At 41.2% G+C, this 17,695-nt stretch overlaps 1 protein-coding gene across 1 annotated transcript in view; it reads left to right on the forward strand.

Annotated features, from left to right (window-relative positions):
* lrfn2b (leucine rich repeat and fibronectin type III domain containing 2b) overlaps positions 1–17,695 on the forward strand; it is a 174,056-nt gene that overhangs the window by 112,151 nt on the left and 44,210 nt on the right. Inside the window, exon 2 of the mRNA XM_051654743.1 lies at positions 11,285–11,384. The gene's annotated coding sequence lies outside the window, so the exon portion shown is untranslated. The remainder of the gene's footprint in view (positions 1–11,284; positions 11,385–17,695) is intronic.

Genomic DNA, 17,695 nt, shown 5'->3' on the forward strand with positions numbered 1-17,695 from the left:
TCTTTGTGCTCTTACATACATAGTTCATCCAATAATGAAAATTGTGTCATTACTTACACACAACCATGTTGTTCCAAACCCAGATCCAGTTTTATTTTTTACCACACTGTAAACCCGAACAAGTTAACAGAACTCAAAGAATTTGAGGTAATCAGTTACATAAAAATTTAAGTTGATAAATTATAGTGGGGGCCTGTCTTAATGACTACCACCCCTGGAGTCGCGAGTTTGAATCTAGGGTGTGCTGAGTGACTCCAGCCAGGTCTTCTAAGCAACCAAATTGGCCCGGTTGCTAGGGAGGGTAGAGTCACATGGGGTAACCTCCTCGTGGTCGTGATTAGTGGTTCTCGCTCTCAGTGGGGCGCCTGGTAAGTTGTGCGTGGATCGCGGAGTGTAGCATGAGCCTCCACATGCTGGGAGTCTCCGCGGTGTCATGCACAACGAGCCACGTGATAAGATGCGGAGATTGACGGTCTCAGAAGGTGAGGCAACTGAGACATGTCCTCCACCACCCGGATTGAGGTGAGTAACCGCGCCACTATGAGGAAGTAGTGGGAATTGGGCAATCCAAATTGGGAGAAAAGGGGATAAAAAGAAATAAAGAAAAAGTTAATAAATTACAAGTTTAAGTAAAAGGAACTGTCAGATTTTGATTTTGTACTACTCATGCATGTTGATTTTTTTCTTAACTTGAAATATTGAATAACTATATACTCATGCATTTTAATGGTACTTAAATTTAAATTTAACTTAAAATCACCATGTAGGCTCTACTTTAATATGTCAAGTAGAGGGAACCTAGCTAGAACAAGCTATTACAGTGAATGTTAGCATGCTGAATGCATGCTACTGGATAAGACATGCTCTGATTAGCATAGCAATTGCTTAACAAGTATATCAATATACTGTAGAATGATTTAATACTGTACCTGTCCTCAAGCTAATCTCAAGCTCCACTATTCACCATAATGGTAACTCCGCAAAAACTTTAACATGACAGAAACTCTTCAAAATAACAACAAAACATTCAACACTAACAAGTATCTCCCTTTACATTCATCTTGCACAAAGATACACTACATAACACTTAATGTTAACATTTACTCTTTACTCTCGAGTGCCATGTAAAGCATGCTGGGAAATAAAAATCCCCTTCCCAGTTTCAGTAAAATCTAAGTTCCTGTAAATTTATAGAGACAAGTTCATTCAACTCAAAACATTAAACAGTTCAGGTTACTTCAAAGGTTTAAGTTTCGTGAACTAAAAAAAAAAACTGTTTTAAATACTCATCAAGGTTAAATTATTTGAACTCATTTGTTTGATTTCATTTTTCCCTACTCAAAACAATTAATTATTTTGAGAATTAGGGTTTATAGTGCATACAACAACAGTCCATAGTGACCATGCCTGTCGAGCTTAAAAAAAAGATTAAAAGAAAACACATAAACATACTCCATGATTTGTGGACTATATCTCGAGTCTTCTGAAACCATATGATAGCTTTGTGTGAGGAACAGACGTCATTTAAATAAAAAGCACAATTATTCACAATGTTGCTAAATTTTATATCAACAGCAAAATCAGCTGAAGTTTCTGTGAGGGATTTCACTGTTCTATACACCTTATTTTGCAACACGGAAGTAAGAAAGTGTGACAGAGTTCCGCTGTCACTGACCGTAATGTAAATAACAAGAAGGATAATAAGACTAGAATTTAGTGATATGGGCTTATAAACTATTACACAACCACAGGATGTACAGCAGAATAATATCCAGCCTGGTCTCATGGAATTTACGTGAACATGACAACATTTTTGCAATTCAAAATATACGTGCTGTATATCACGTTTGGCTGCAGGTTTTCAGTGAAATGTCTGCTGGAGGCGCCAATAGCGAGTAAAATGGTGTCGCATTCAGATGCGGTTTTAAGGTGAATTGTAGATCATTTTTTTTAAAACATACCTCCCTAACCTAAAACGTTTGCCTGAACCTAATCAATAGTGTTTTAAAATATAAATGAGACATTTAAAAAAGACATCCTTACCAAATCAGCGCCTTAACCATTGGTGTTTAAAATGCAGAAGCAAAATGAAAAAGCACATTTTATGAAGCAACCTCCTCATTTCGTGCCACTTCTATGACTCTGTAATGTCCTGTGGCAGCTTGAATTCATGGCTAGACTTGAAACATGGTCCTCCAACTCTAAGTCAGACGAGTAGGTAAGTTAGGAGAGCTACTGAGCAAGCTATCTGTGCTGGAATAAGTGTATATATGTAGGTGAGTCTGTAATAAAAGCATTACAATGAATTGTTTTTCATCAGTTGTGTTTGAGTAAAAGTGTGTCGATGTCATAAAATAGCAGGTTCTGAGTAAGAGAGAGAAAAATAAGTATTTATAAAGTCATAATCAGCCAAAAGTCATGATTTGAGTGGAAGTGAATAAAACACACAGTTGTTTTAGTGCCTCTAGTGTTCATTTCTCCTGTAAACTGCAGGGAATTGTACCTGGAGACATGTATAACAAGTTTAGCAAAAAATGTATATAGAGTCACATTTTCACTAAGAGACCAGGTTGATAATATCCTAATGTTGAGTGCTTTTCTAACATCAGCATTTATAGCAAAGGAGTGCCTGTAAGTATATAATGCGTAGAAAAGATTGAGTGAGTTTGATTCATAGATTGATAGATCGTTCATCTTATTAATGATTTAAAGCACCGCTGCAGGTTATATTTTTAGACATTTTTAGCAATTAGAAAACTGATTTCTTGTCAAATTAGAATGATATCTTAGTTTTACCAGCAACACTTGGTTGTCAACCAATAATGTTACCACGACAGCAGTAGGAACGCCCGCTGGTGACATACAGTTCAGAGACTAGAGACATCAAGCGATAATGATGTCACTGCATGTGTGAACGGGGCTTTCGAATTTATTACAGAATTATTTGTTGATGAAAACCCCATTTGTCCTTGTAATTAAACTAATTTAGGCTCCACCTACTTTGAGGCCGACAGCTGATTCCCGTTCAGTCAGTTAAGATCAGTCGACATGAACACTCCGGCGAGGAGAGTTATCAGTGAGCTGCTGCAAATGTACCTACATCTGTACGATCTTTCACAAAGAGACATTTCAAAAGAATATGTCATGTGATTTTTATTTTTATTTTTTTAGAATAGGTCTACAAAAGTCTGCAAAAAACAATAACAGATGGTAACTGGTATTTTATGCCTACATATAGCATGTTAGCATTAGCACCATGAATGCAGAATGTAAACATTGAGCAGTTAAAACATTTACTTATCTCATGTGATTATTACTCATAGAATGAGGCATGGTGCCACAGGACACATTGCGTGACCATCACGCTGATCTGTCGCCACCCCTTCAGCCCTTGGACCGACCTTGCATTTCTACGGGCAGGGGTTCCCCTAGAGCAGGTCTCCAGGCACGTTGTGGTTACAACAGATGCCTCCAAGATGGGCTGGGGTGCCGTATGCAATGGGCACACAGCCGCCGGCTCCTGGACTGGTCTGCGGCTGCGTTGGCACATCAACTGCCTAGAGTTGTTGGCAGTACTGCTCGCCCTGCGGAGGTTCCGGCTGTTGATCCAGGGCAAGTACGTGTTGGTCTGGACGGACAACACAGTGACGGTAGCGTACATCAATCGTCAAGGCGGTCTACGCTCCCGTTACATGTCACAACTCGCCCGCCGTCTCCTCCTCTGGTGTCAGCAGTGCCTCAAGTTGCTACGAGCCACTCACATCCCGGGCGACCTCAACACTGCAGCAGATGCGCTGTCACTTCAGGTTACCCTCAGGGGAGAGTGGGGACTCCACCCTCAGGTGGTCCAGCTGATTTGGAGTCGATTCAGTTGAGCACAGGTAGACCTGTTTGCTTCCCGGGAATCCTCCTACTGCCCGCTTTGGTATGCCCTGACCTCAGAAGATGCGCTGGCACACAGCTGGCCACCTAAACTACGCAAATATGCGTTTCCCCCAGTGAGCCTACTTGCACAGACCCTGTGCAAGGTCAGGGAGGACGAGGAGCAGGTCATCCTAGTAGCAACCTACTGGCCCACCCAGACGGGATGCTGAAGTCCTAAGTGGCCTGCCACCCGCGGTGGTAGACACGATCACTCAGGCTAGGGCTCCCTCTACGAGGCGCCTGTACGCCTTGAAGTGGCATCTGTTCGCTAAGTGGTGTTCTTCCCGACACGAAGACCCCCAGAGATGTGCAGTCGGATCGGTACTTTCCTTCCTGCAGGAGAGGCTGGAGGGGCGGCTGTCCCCCTCCACTTTGAAGGTGTATGTAGACGCTATTTCGCCTCATCACGATGCAGTAGCTGGTAAGTACTTGGGGAAGCACGACTTGATCATCAGGTTCCTGAGAGGCACTAGGAGGTTGGATCCCTCCAGGCTGCACCTCGTCCCCTCGTGGGACCTCTCTGTAGTCCTTCGGGGTCTACAGGGAGCTTCCTTTGAGCCCTTGGAGTCAGCTGAGCTTAAGGCACTCTCTTTGAAGACTGCCCTCCTGACTGTGCTCACTTCCATTAAAAGGGTAGGGGACCTGCAGGCGTTCTCTGTCAGCGAATCGTGCCTGGAGTTCGGTCCGGGTTACTCTTACGTGATCCTGAGACCCCGACCGGGCTATGTGCCTAAGGTTCCCACGACCCCTTTTAGGGATCAGGTGGTGAACCTGCAAGCACTGCCCCAGGAGGAGGCAGACCCAGCTTTGGCGTTGCTGTGTCTGGTGCGAGCTTTACACATCTATTTGGATCGCACGCAGAGCCTTAGAAGCTCCGAGCAGCTCTTTGTCTGCTTTGGTGGACAGCAGAAAGGAAGCGCTGTTTCCAAACAGAGGATCATCCACTGGGTCATTGACACCATCGCGATGGCATATCAGGCTCAGGACGTGCCACCCCTTGCAGGGTTACGAGCCCACTCTACCAGGAGTGTGGCGGCCTCATGGGCCCTGACAAGTGGTGCCTCTTTGGCAGACATCTGCAGAACAGCAGGCTGGGCAACACCCAACACCTTTGCAAGGTTCTACAATCTCCGGGTTGAGCCGGTCTCGTCCCGTGTATTGGCAGGCATGAGCAGGTAAGTTCCGGACAGCTGGCCGGGGGGTACCGATTGCACATATCGCCTTTCCCCTCCCTTGAGGTGAAGACATGCGCTCTTGACTCCCAGTCGTGTTCACAGACTGTGAGCCCTGGATGACTTTCCTCCTTAACCCTATGGCAGTTGAGTTTGGGGAGAAACTCGCTGACCGGCCCAGTACGTGCGCTAATGAGCCCCTGTACTGAGGTAGGTGCTCCAAATGTGCTGGTTCCCCGAAGGCGACCCCATGTGATATTTTCCGCAAAATTGTTTCCCTGTCAGCAAACTGCGTCTTCCTTGGGCAGAGGCCCCTCTGCCCCTGGTCGCCATGCTCTGTAGAAACTCCTCCCCCTTCGGGTAGGACATACCATGGGACCTTTCCACATGACATACTTCTGACAAGACTCAGTAAGACCATGTGACATATTCCACTCAAAATACCCCCCCCCCCTTTTTGGGCGGGGTGTGGTCTCCGCGGTGTCTTCCCCTTGGGACACCCCCCGACACAGACACTTATGGCTCCCAGTCAGTTAACAAATTCCACTCTTTTTGGGGAGAAAAAGAGGGAAAGAGGCCTCGGCTGGGCTATCCTGTCCCTATAGTTGGGCAGTCGACTTGTTCCTGATGGACCGTTTGATGCTCAGAAGCATTGGGGGAGGTTATGTGACGGCCTGTCTGCCCGTCACACACCACCAGTTCACATAACACAGTTCAGATAGTTGTGGCGTTTTGTATAGGGACCCCTTGTGTCATTACATCGACACAACATCGAGTGAGTGACAGATAGGGAATGTCATGGTTACTTTCGTAACCTCCATTCCCTGATGGAGGGAATGAGACATTGTGTCCCTCTTGCCACAACTCTGAACTACCCGCTGAAATGGCCGGGACCTGGTCTCGGCTCCTCAGCACAAAACCTGAATGAGTGGTTGCATACCAGCTCTTTTTATACCTGTATGTCCGGGGGAGTGGCATGCAAATTCCACTCGCCAATTCTCACTGGCCTTTTTTCAAAAAAGCAGAGGTGTTTGGGGCTCCCAAGAGTGACCCCTAGTGTCACTACATCGACACAACGTCTCGTTCCCTCTATCGGGGAATGGAGGTTACGATCAGGGAACAGGATGTTCTATTCAGTTAAAGGTGCAGCTGTGCTGTGTTTGTCCAGGAGATGACGAATGATCCGAAAATATTTACAAATCACGACAGATTATTGCAGTTGCTGTTTCTGAAGCAACGTAAAAATATGCATATTTCAAAAAGCATAAACTTTATGAGACATTGTTGTGGCTTGATTTAAATAAATTTGATGTTAATACAGTATAAACATGCACAGATATCATGGTATTGATTGGTTGTTGTCAATAGTGTACGTTAAATTGTATTCTATAAGTCTTAAACCTGGACACTGAGTAAATGTCAAATGGAACTGAAATATGAATTTAATTTGGATTAATAAACCTAAACCCAGACTTTGCTTCATCACATGCCACTGGATTGTATGGATCTTCTCCTCTAGGGAATTGAATGGTGTCTTACACCATTGAGGGCATCGGACAGTATCCTCCAGGAAAAATGACTGTAACAGCTGGCTGTACTTAGGATCTAATGTGTGTCTGTGGATTTAAGAAACAGAAAATCTCCCATGCTGCTTTACAGCTGACATCAGGTCAGAGGGGGACATCTTCTTGGAATCTCACACCAGTTGTCCTCTGAAACAAAAGTCTAAATAGCACAATACATAGATCTTCAAATGATAAAATCTCACATTAAAAAATGAAAAAAATAATCAAACCATCACTGCCAGTATATGTGCTCTGCTTCGAATTTACGTGAGGGAGCAAATACAAATACTGTCATGTGCATGGATTCACACTGCTGCGGTTAAATAGCCTCTTCAGGGTGCTTTGATTTTTAAATGGTTTAAAATGTAATTACACTGAACTTGTCTAATTATTGTACTAATTATGCACACCAGAGCAAAAGGGAGAAAAACAATGTCCTTCCGTTTATCAAGTGCTGAAACTTTGCTTGGTGAAAAACAAACTGGAATCATGTTTAATGGTGTAACAGTCAAATAAATTAGGCTACTCTTCTTCAGAACGCAGCACAGCGAATGAAACACAGCACAGGTGTTTCGAGATGGATTTATAAAAATTCAGGTCTGTTTAACTTTGTGTCAAAAAATGCGGTGATCCTGTGCAGAAAAACAGCACAGATGCACACAAAAGCATGTTTGAACAGCCCCTAACTCGCCCTATACTTGAAAAGCTGACCCAAACCCCGCCAGAAATCCAGACGGTTTGTCGGAACTCATCGAGCTCATCAGGTTGAAGAACTCTATTGCATGTGTAGAACAGCCGAATAGTGATTTTGATATTCGAATAGTGCTGCGTCCAGTGGTTAACTGAATGTCGACTATCCATGCACATCCCTGATATATTGCACCAAATGCATAATCAAGGCATGCTCTTTGCCATTGTGGCCATCTACTGTAAATGAACTGAGTGTAAAAGGCGGGCTATCTGACTCCACACACACACATACAGACCCGTATGTCTACCAACGGGACAACTCAATGTTACTGTTTGCTAATATAATCAATTTATGTGTGGTTTCCCCAAATGTATTTCTGATCTCTGCAGGTCAGTCAGTTTTTCCAAGTTTAACATATATACGTATGTATGCTTTCAAAATAAAATGCAACCAAATGTGTCCATGTTAATAATATGCATACTGGCAAATAGTAGCAAATTCAGTTGGTTTATTAAAATATATATATATAATCAGGTGAGCAACCACTCCCGCATGAGGCAAAAAACATTCTTCAGACCAAATCAAATTGTCACATTAATTGTGTTACATGCAACGCATGATCTCTGACATGTTTTTTTTATCACTTTCAATTTTTTTTATATTGTCCTTGTATGTGGTTAGAGACATATCATAGAAAATTGAGACTCTGCAAGGATTAACTTCTCCATCTCACAGGAGACATATGACATGAGCTCCACTGTCTTCACTCCCATCAATAGTCGCTGCATCATGTTGTTTCACATTTGCATAGAGATAAACATTTCTCAACTTTGTCCTGGCGCTGAAAACACCCACATCTATCCGTCAGTGGTTGCTGGTGCTCGTGATGCAGGAAGGTGCCAACTCCCATTAAAAATGAACAAATTCAGGTAGCTTTGTTGCTGCAAGTCGCTGGCAGTGTGAGCGGGGCTCAACAGTGTAAAAGGAATAGTGGGCACACCTTGACTGACATGCCAGTGGCTAATGGTCTGCCATTCTGTATCAGAGTAATATTTCAGGCTCGCTCTTACTGCAGAAGGAGCCACGTGTGTGCTTTAACTGGCCCCAAAGTGTCACTCTGACTGACAGGACTGAAGCAGAGTTTGGTGCCGGGGTGTTTTTCACAGAAATAATTGTTTTAGCTACGGTGAACTCACACAGGTGTGAAAGAAAATATACATCAACAAAAATAGCCACAGATTTTAGGCAGACAAAGTCAATTAATGTTGGAGTTTACAAGATTAACTATGGTTAGTTACTACAGTATGGTTACTACAATACAACTAGTAAATTAATACTACTATGATTAATTTAATGTTGTCATCCTATTTGTTTAACCCTTGCTAAAATTAACCATGTTTTAAGTAGCTTCAATGTAGTTAGCAATGTTTAGTTGGTAGCTTGTATTGTAGCTAACTATTTTTTTTAGAGTATTTTGACTGTAGTTTAATTACTTAAAGTTAAGAGTTGCATCCCCAACACTGGTCGCCTTTTCTTTCTCATTCATCCTCTGTTTCTCACCCACTTCATCTTTGGCCTTGGAGCTGGAATTGTTTTTACATGGTGGACTGCACTGATCATCCAACAGTCTTTGAACTAAAGAGTAAAAATCTCATTTCCACAGTACATTGATTTTCAATTATAACATTTAAACTTCTCAAAATAGACTTACTGTGAGCTTCTGTAGAAGCCACAAGTCAGTGTGTTTTCAAATTCATTTTTTAAAAATCGTGTTTGATAGCCATTAACTACACTACCCATAACCCTGGAGAGAGCCCCACCAATCAGAGAAGTTGTGGTTACCATGGAAACGAAAATTGAGGCCAGCAGCAACCACCTACTCATATGAAGCATTGCGAATGATGTAATTAAGTCAGTCTCCTTACACTCTCAAACTACTAATATGTTTGTACATATCTGACTGTTTTGCAATTACTGTAAATATATAGTTTATACAGTAATAATAATAATTTAATATTGTACCAAAATTGGTTAAATTAAGCAATTTGCGGTGCTTCTTGGGATAAATACTTAATTCACTCATAAAATAATTGTATCTACATATTTTAACTTTGTCTTTTTCCTGTTTTTTTTTTTTTTTACATGTATTTCTTGTTTCAAATCAGAATCACATTATTTTGTGATTTATGTTTTAATATCCTTGTTGGAGTGACTTCTTATTGCAGATTTGTTTTTAATCCCTATGAAGAAAATGAATGGGGAAAATCCTTCTGAAACCAAAGCCTCAAAATAAGTGGGTGGTCACTGTAAAATGAATTTAAAATGAGGAGAGGATGTTATTTTCAAAGCTTCTGTGCTGGTTGAAGATTTCTAATTAATGTTTATCTTCCAGAGGTAAAAGCAGTCTGTTAACAGTGCCATTTCTGACCCCAGTGAATATGCCGTAAACTCTGATCAACAATTCATTTCTCCAGGGATAGAAACAACAATACGAGTCTTGAATTAGAAAAAGCTTGTATTTTACCACCTGGATGCACCTAATGCTAAACATGTTTATCCCTGTAATCAAATTCATTATAAAACAATGAACCGCTTTGTGCATGACATTAATCACATCAGAATCCGCTTTATTACACACGTTAATGAATCAGAATGATTGTATACTAGTTTCAGACTACTGCAGGAAGAATAGCACATGATCACTTACACAATGAAGATGGAGCATTGCACACCAAAATATTTGCACAGAGAAACATGTTTGCCTAGAACAGAACTGTATAGCCAACACCAACAGAAGTATTCATTTAACAGAAGTGGTCCTGACTGAAATGATGTTTAACACCATGACGGCAGATCTGTGCCGTACTTGCCATATTTGATTTGGGCTTGCTTTAGGAGTTGAACAATTATTTAATTTGAGTGTGAATATCAGCTTGTATTTCAGTCTGTTCATTACACAAAGTCAGAAGACTTGGAGTATAGTGCGATCAATTACTCTGACTGTGGTTTCGTGGTGTTTTTGTGTGTGTGTGTGTCCTTTTTTGGAGCTTAATAGCCCAGAGTCACAGTTCACTTTCATTACATGACCAATTTTCCTTTTGTGTTTTCTCAAAGGTATGAAAGTCATATGTGTTTGGAAACTTTAAATTAAGACACAGCTACAGAGACTGCTGGGATTGAGCAGAGCCGAGAGCTGCTGTGTGCATCTTCATACTCTCAGCTGCTTTAATCAGCATTATTGCAAGCTGGCAGGCTATAAATCATTATTATAATTTTTTTTATTGCACTTGGTGAGATTAGTCCACATTCACATGAAATCCCATCTAAACAAATGCAGCTGTTTTGGGTTTCATCTTGCCAAAATCCACCTCAGCAAAAACTACCGTAAGCCTCTCATATAGCAATCATATTTTAAAATGTCTACGCATGTTATGCTCATGTCACGTCATCAACTATTTCTAACATCATTTATAAAACGTACGTACAATTAGATTTGATCCTAAATTCCATGGATTTGATCCTAGGTCAAAAGTGAGGAACAAATTGTAATCAATGGCAAGAGTGAACACAAGATAATAGCAACCCATTTGACTTCCATAATTTTCCAAGTATTTAAAAGTCAAACATGATAATCAAAGAGAATAATGCTGGACGGAACTTGATTTTATCCTTCAAGAATTGACTGGATGATGAAAAGTGGGCGTTTTACCAGAATGGAGTCAGACTGAATGCAAGTTTGCTAAAGAATACATAAATTATATCTCTGTTGTTGTATTAAGAGGGAACGCTTCTTGCCATCAGTCGTAATTCAGTCATCATCATGAGATAAAGTGAGAGGCTGTGTAATATACTGCTGTGTAGAATGTATCAGCACTGTCATGTCATCAACTCTACCAGAGAAGACTTGTACTTACTGTTTTCTCTCCTCTCAGGTATGTCATTGCCCTTCTGCGGTAGACAAGAAGTTCGTGAGACTTGATTGACAGGCCTCACCACATCAGGAACCTATGGCAGAGCAGCAGCACAATACAGGTAAGAAAATGGCAAAATATAGAGCACAACTGTCCATTTTAAATAATAATGTATTAAGATTTCAAGACAGACCTACCATGAGCTCAGCGATAAAGTAATAAATGAAAGAAGGTTAAAGCAATAGTTCAACTCGTTATTGTCTAGAACCAAGGCCACTGAGAAAGTGGAGAAACATCTTAGATGAAGGAGACTTAACTCTCCATGTGCTCTCCATTTAATCTCGTTAATTTCTGTATAGGAGAAACAATTGAGATATGACAGAGATTTCATTAGGGATATTTCTTTCCTATGGGACTCCTCATACACTAAACTTTCAACCTAGTCTCATAAAATGAACGTTACTGTAACTACATTTCTGCAAACTGACATTTATGTGCCATGCTCTACGTTTCGCTGCTGTTTCCTGGTGAAATGAACACTAGAGGCGCTACAACAACTGTGCATTTTATTCACTTTCAAACAAATCACGAGTACAACAGCAGATTATAAATTTAGAAACACGCATTTTTCGCTCTATTACTCTCACATTGCTGTTATGATATCGAAACACTTACTATATTGCATTATTTTAAAATCGACACATTTTAACGCTTGTATTACAGACTCACCTACATTTACACACTTATTCCAAAGTAATTAGCTTACACTGTTGTTCACCTGATTGACTGTTGGACTTTGAACTCGGAAGACCGAAGCTCGAGACCATTCAAGGCACACTCAAAATTAAAGTGCCATAGAAGCGATACAAAATGACACGGATGCTTCAGAAATGTGCTTTTCATGTCGCATTTGCATTTTACAACTCTATCGGTTAGGTTTAGGTGTTGGTTTAGGGTCAGGATGTCTGTTATGTTCACCTCTCATTTACTTTTAGAAGACTATCGGTTAGGTTTAGTTGTTTAGGTTAAAGTTTTAGATAGGGAGGTATGTATTACTCAATAAAACCTCCATCAAATATTCACTTTAAAAACCTCATCTGATTACGACACTATTTCACTTGCTTTTTGGCACCCCCCGCTGGACATCTGGCAAATGTGTAATGAAAAAGTTAATTTTTTTTGCAATAATGTTGCTACAGTCAAGTAATGTTTACGAGAACAGGCTGTTAACTTTAATTTTATAGCGGCCACTTTGTTTTAGATGTGTTTTCAGGCAGCAGTCAGTATTTTCTGGCAGGCTTTTATGGACAGGAGCTCATACCACAGAATACCACACAATGAAATGGTTTCAGTACTTTGTGTGTTTTAATCTCTCAGTGTGACAGCATAGCATGTGATAAAGGATTAAAGTTTGGTGATTGTGAATGCAATAGAGCGAGCAGAGCAATGGATGCCTCTATCTTTATCTCATCTTTGTCTTCATAACAGATCGCTTCAGTCCTGCAGAGAGAATGATCCCTAAAACTTTATTAGTGACGTGTCAGCTGCTGTCGCCATAGATCATTTTACAGTTAGTTCTTGGACTGTGCTTCTTTGGCTTTTCTGACTCGAGGCTTAGAGCAACAAATCGGATTCTCTGGAAAATTTCATCAGCGGGATGTTGAACAGATTCACCCAGTATTAAAGCTCTATGTGGCTTCCTCTTTAGAGAAGTTGGCTCTTGATTATGCTTTAAAAGCAGGAGCGTTTAGTGTGATGAATCAGAGAGATTGAAGTGGATTGGTATCTTTTCTGACCTCTGCATCTAGAAAGGTCATGTCTTGTGAAAATATCTCTCTTTCTGAATTGTGTGCATTTTCATGATACATTTACCAGAGAAGCAAAATTGCATAAGATACTAAAACTTGTATTCATTTATTAAAATTAAGTTTTTTTTTCTTACCCCATTAGCAAATAGCTTTGAGCATAAACCTCAAATTATATTATGTTTAAAAACGTATTTGTAATAATACTAATTCAAGATATAATCACTATATACAAGACTCTGCGCACTCTTAGAATTAGTGATAGTCCGATATATCGATTGATATTTAGACATTTTGATATTATTAGCATCAGCCAATAATTGTGTTCACTTTGCCAGTCAACAGAAGTGTTCCCTGTGTTCCACACTGAACCAACAACCTTGTCAATGGATAAAAAAAAATTTATGCAGTCAGATAATTTTTGTGAATTAAGTAAATTTCATTTGTATATGTGCACAGTTCATCTCAGTTGCCTTAAATTGTATTAGACTCTATTACACATATATTGGCATTATATTGGTGATCGGACACCCCGCTGTAGATACTACAATGTGAAAACTGAGTTCTTAATGCTTTTCACAGTTTTCTATGGTGCGTTCTCTTCGATGATGGAGAGTGCAGAAATACTGCTGTCACTCAAGCAGAAGTGATTTATTATTAGAGTGAAAACGAGGCTCTTGAGATCATTTTTTTAGCACTCCATTTCCCTCTTTGTGTGTCTATTAATAGTTTATTAACACACTTTAAGCATGAAAACAGGCATCGGTTCACTTTGTGCCATGCTGTAGGTAAAAACACAAGCCGTACAGTTGTGTTTAGAAGTTTACACACCCCTTGCACAATCTGTAATAGCTTTTGCATTTTAACAATGAGAGATAATAAATATTGTATTTTTCAGGGTTCCCATGCATCCTGGAAAACCTGGAATTTGCAATGCAGTTTTCCAGTCATGTAAAATTAGAAAAATACCTAAATGTCCTGGAAAATAATTATTTGGCCTGGAAAATATTTCAGTATAATTAAACGGTTTGAATGTGTTGCTAGCAAGGTTTCCGTTACATGTACAAAATCATGGTAAAGATCGGGACTCCGAATAGGAGTAAAATGCACAAATTTGTGTCGTTTTGTCACTGTGCATTGTGAAACAAATATCAACGGTTAAGGGCGCTTACACCCTCATGACTGATTACAGCAGCAGCCAATCGTGTGCTTGGCAGTCACGGTCCAACCAAGGCAGATCGCTTGATTGGTTACTCATGCTTGGCTACAGCAGCACGTGCACAGTGAGAAGCGGCACTCGTGAAACTTCTCATTCATAAACAAACTGAATGACCTGGTACATGTACCAACAGACTGAATGAGAGGGGCAACTTGTTCGTTCACTTCAGCATCAGCATGTGAGTCTAGCTTGTTCATCACGGAGAGAAAAGAGCGAAAGCTATTAATGTGTAAAAGTGACTGAAGAAAAGAGTTTTTTCACACACGGTTTTGCCTCACAAATTATGTCTTTGAGAGTACAAAGCTTCAAGAAATATTTTAAAACTGTCCAACTTTATGAAGAGTTTGAATGTCTTAAAATTTATTTTAATTAACTATTACCTTATCTTTTCCGAGTATCTACAGACCCCAGTTATTGAACTACAGTAATTACATTCACCAAAAAAAAAAAAAAAAAATGTTAACATAAACATGGAGTCCTCTTTTTATTTTCTGCAATCAAAGCAATTGCCATTTTTTTCTCTTCCAAATAAATGTTTTCAATGTTTATTGTGCACACCTCCCACAAGCTCGTAAATTCCCCCTCCATGATGCTTTCTGCAATGTGGAGGGCAAAGCGCCGCTTGATACTGGTATTGAACGGAGCGTTGATGCCTCGACTCAACTCATGTGAAATGTGCTTTATTTGATGAAAGGACATTATTGAAACTCAAAATTATTATTATTAGGCTATTGTTGTCTTTTCTGATAAAAGTCATGCTCAGCAGTTTAAATACTGTAGGAAAATGATACAGTAGATCTGCTTTGTTCTTATAATGCTTAAAAATTCTACTGAAGTCAGTAGATTTGACATGCAAATTTTAATAAAGGAGATGGTAAGGACATTTTTGATACTCATTACTTCACCGAGGTGAAGTGGATGCCGCTGAACCTGGGCGGACGCCTGGCGAACTGAATCGCGTAGCCAAGTCGGACGGTCCGGATCAGCCATCGTGATGGATTGGAAAGCGCAAGCCACGCATCCAAGCTCCGGGCGAGGGGGACCAAGGGGACAATCTCATCGGACATACCGGCGGGTGGGGCCTCGTGGCGGGGTGGAGCCTGAGGTGCCACGCCATGTGTTGGCCGTGCTGAATTCAGGGACATCGAAGGCTTCTGCATCCGACTGGACAAGCCCGCTCTCTCCGATGCTGCGCTCGAGAGCTCATCAGCTTCGCGGGCTCCGAACAAGAGGTCGAACTCGCCATGAGACGAGCCGGCGGACTCATCCGGAAGCCCGTTCGGGGCAGACGAGCGTGCTGGGGAATGGGAGGTCTGTGGAGGGATACCTAGCAGAGGTGGTTCCATTGGGGTCCCCAAATCACCCCCAGTGCTAGCCGCACTGGCCTCATACCCATAGGTAGAAGGACCGAGGCTGGGAGCCACTGGGGTGGCTGGGCCGCAACTGCAACGTTGCCATGGTCATGTTCTCGCAATGAGTACATGATCCATTCATGAACGCTGTCTCCGTGTGGGTCGTGCCCAGACATGAAAGACAGTAATCATGACCGTCAGAAGTTGAGAGATAACGACCGCAACCAGGAATAACACACAAACAGAAAGGCATCTTTAAAAAGACACGTCTTTAAAAAGATGTTCCGTGTGTGCCGCTCTTTTAGAGAAATATACTCTTTTAGAAAAATATACTCTCTTATTTCTGCCGAAGCACCCAGGGGCGTTCTCTGCAGTGCACCAGTGCAGAGGAGGGAGAAGCCACTGAAATGCGCCGTCAGATCTAGCAGAGCTGAATGAACAGTCAGCTCAGTAAACATCGACCGTTCGGCTCCGAAGAGAAAATCTGAATGAGTGGTTGCATACCAGCTCCTTTTATACCCGTATATTCAGGGGAGTGGTATGTAAATACCACTCACCAATTTTCAATTGGCCTTTTATCAAAGACCAGAGGTGTCTCGGGCTCCCAAGAGTGACCCCTAGTGTCACTACATCGACACAATGTCGAGTGAGTGACAGATAGGGAACTCATTTTTTAACTACTCCACAGATTTAATATTAGCAAACTATAGATTTGGCAAGTCGTTTAGGACATCTACTTTGTTTATGACACAAGTAATTTTTCCAACAATTGTTTAGAGACCGATTGTTTCACTTTTAATTGACTATATCACAATTCCAGTGGGTCAGAAGTTTAACTGTGTTTTCAAGCAGCTTGGAAAATTCCAAAGAATTATGTCAAGTCTTTACACAATTAGATAATTAGCTTCTGATAGGAGGTATACTGAATTGGAGGTGTACCTGTGGATGTATTTTAAGGCCTACCTTCAAACTCAGTGCCACTTTGCTTGACATTATGGGAAAATAAAATAAATCAGCCAAGACCTCAGAAAAAATGTTGTGGACCTCCACAGGTCTGGTTCATCCTTGGGAACAATTTCCAAATGCCTGAAGGTACCACGTTCATCTGTACAAACAATAGTATGCAAGTATAAACACCATGGGACTATGCAGCCAACATACCGCTCGGGAAGGAGACGCATTCTGTCTCCTAGAGATGAACGTATTTTGGTGCGAAAAGTGCAAATCAATCCCAGAACAACAGCAAAGGACCATGTGAAGATGCTGGAGGAAACAGGTAGACAAGTATCTATATCCAGAGTAAAACGAGTCCTATATCGACCTAACCTGAGAGGCTGCTCAGCAAGGAAGAAGTCACTGCTCCAAAACCGCCATAAAAAAGCCAGATTACAGTTGCAAGTGCACATGGGGACAAAGATCTTACTTTTTGGAGAAATGCCCTCTGGTCTGATGAAACAAAAATTGAACTGTTTGGCCATAATGACCATTGTTATGTTTGGAGGAAAAAGGGTGAGGCTTGCAAGCCGAAGAACACCATCCCAACCGCGAAACATGGGGGTGGTAGCATCATGTTGTGAGGGTGCTTTACTGCAGGAGGGACTGGTGCACTTCACAAAATAGATTTCATCATGGGAAGAAAAATTATGTGGATATATTGAAGCAACATCTCAAGACATCAGCCAGGAAGTTAAAGCTTGGTCACAAATGGGTCTTTCAAATGGACAATGACCCCAAGCATACCTACAAAATTGTGGCAAAATGGCTTATGGACAACAAAGTCAAGGTAGTGGAGTGGCCATCTTAAAGCCCTGACCTCAATCCTATAGAAAATTTGTGGGTGGAACTGAAAAAGCATGTAGGCAAGGAAGCCTACAAACCTGACACAGTTACACCAGTTCCGTCTGGAAGAATGGGCCAAAATTCCAGCAACTTATTATGAGAAGCTTGTGGAAGGCTACCCAAAACATTTGACCCAAGTTAAACAATTTAAAGGCAATGCTGCCAAATACGAACAATGTGTATGTAAACTTCTGAACCACTGGTATTGTGATGAAAG

This window comes from Myxocyprinus asiaticus, chromosome 25, assembly GCF_019703515.2.
Source record: "Myxocyprinus asiaticus isolate MX2 ecotype Aquarium Trade chromosome 25, UBuf_Myxa_2, whole genome shotgun sequence".
NCBI classification, from domain to species: Eukaryota; Metazoa; Chordata; class Actinopteri; order Cypriniformes; family Catostomidae; genus Myxocyprinus; species Myxocyprinus asiaticus.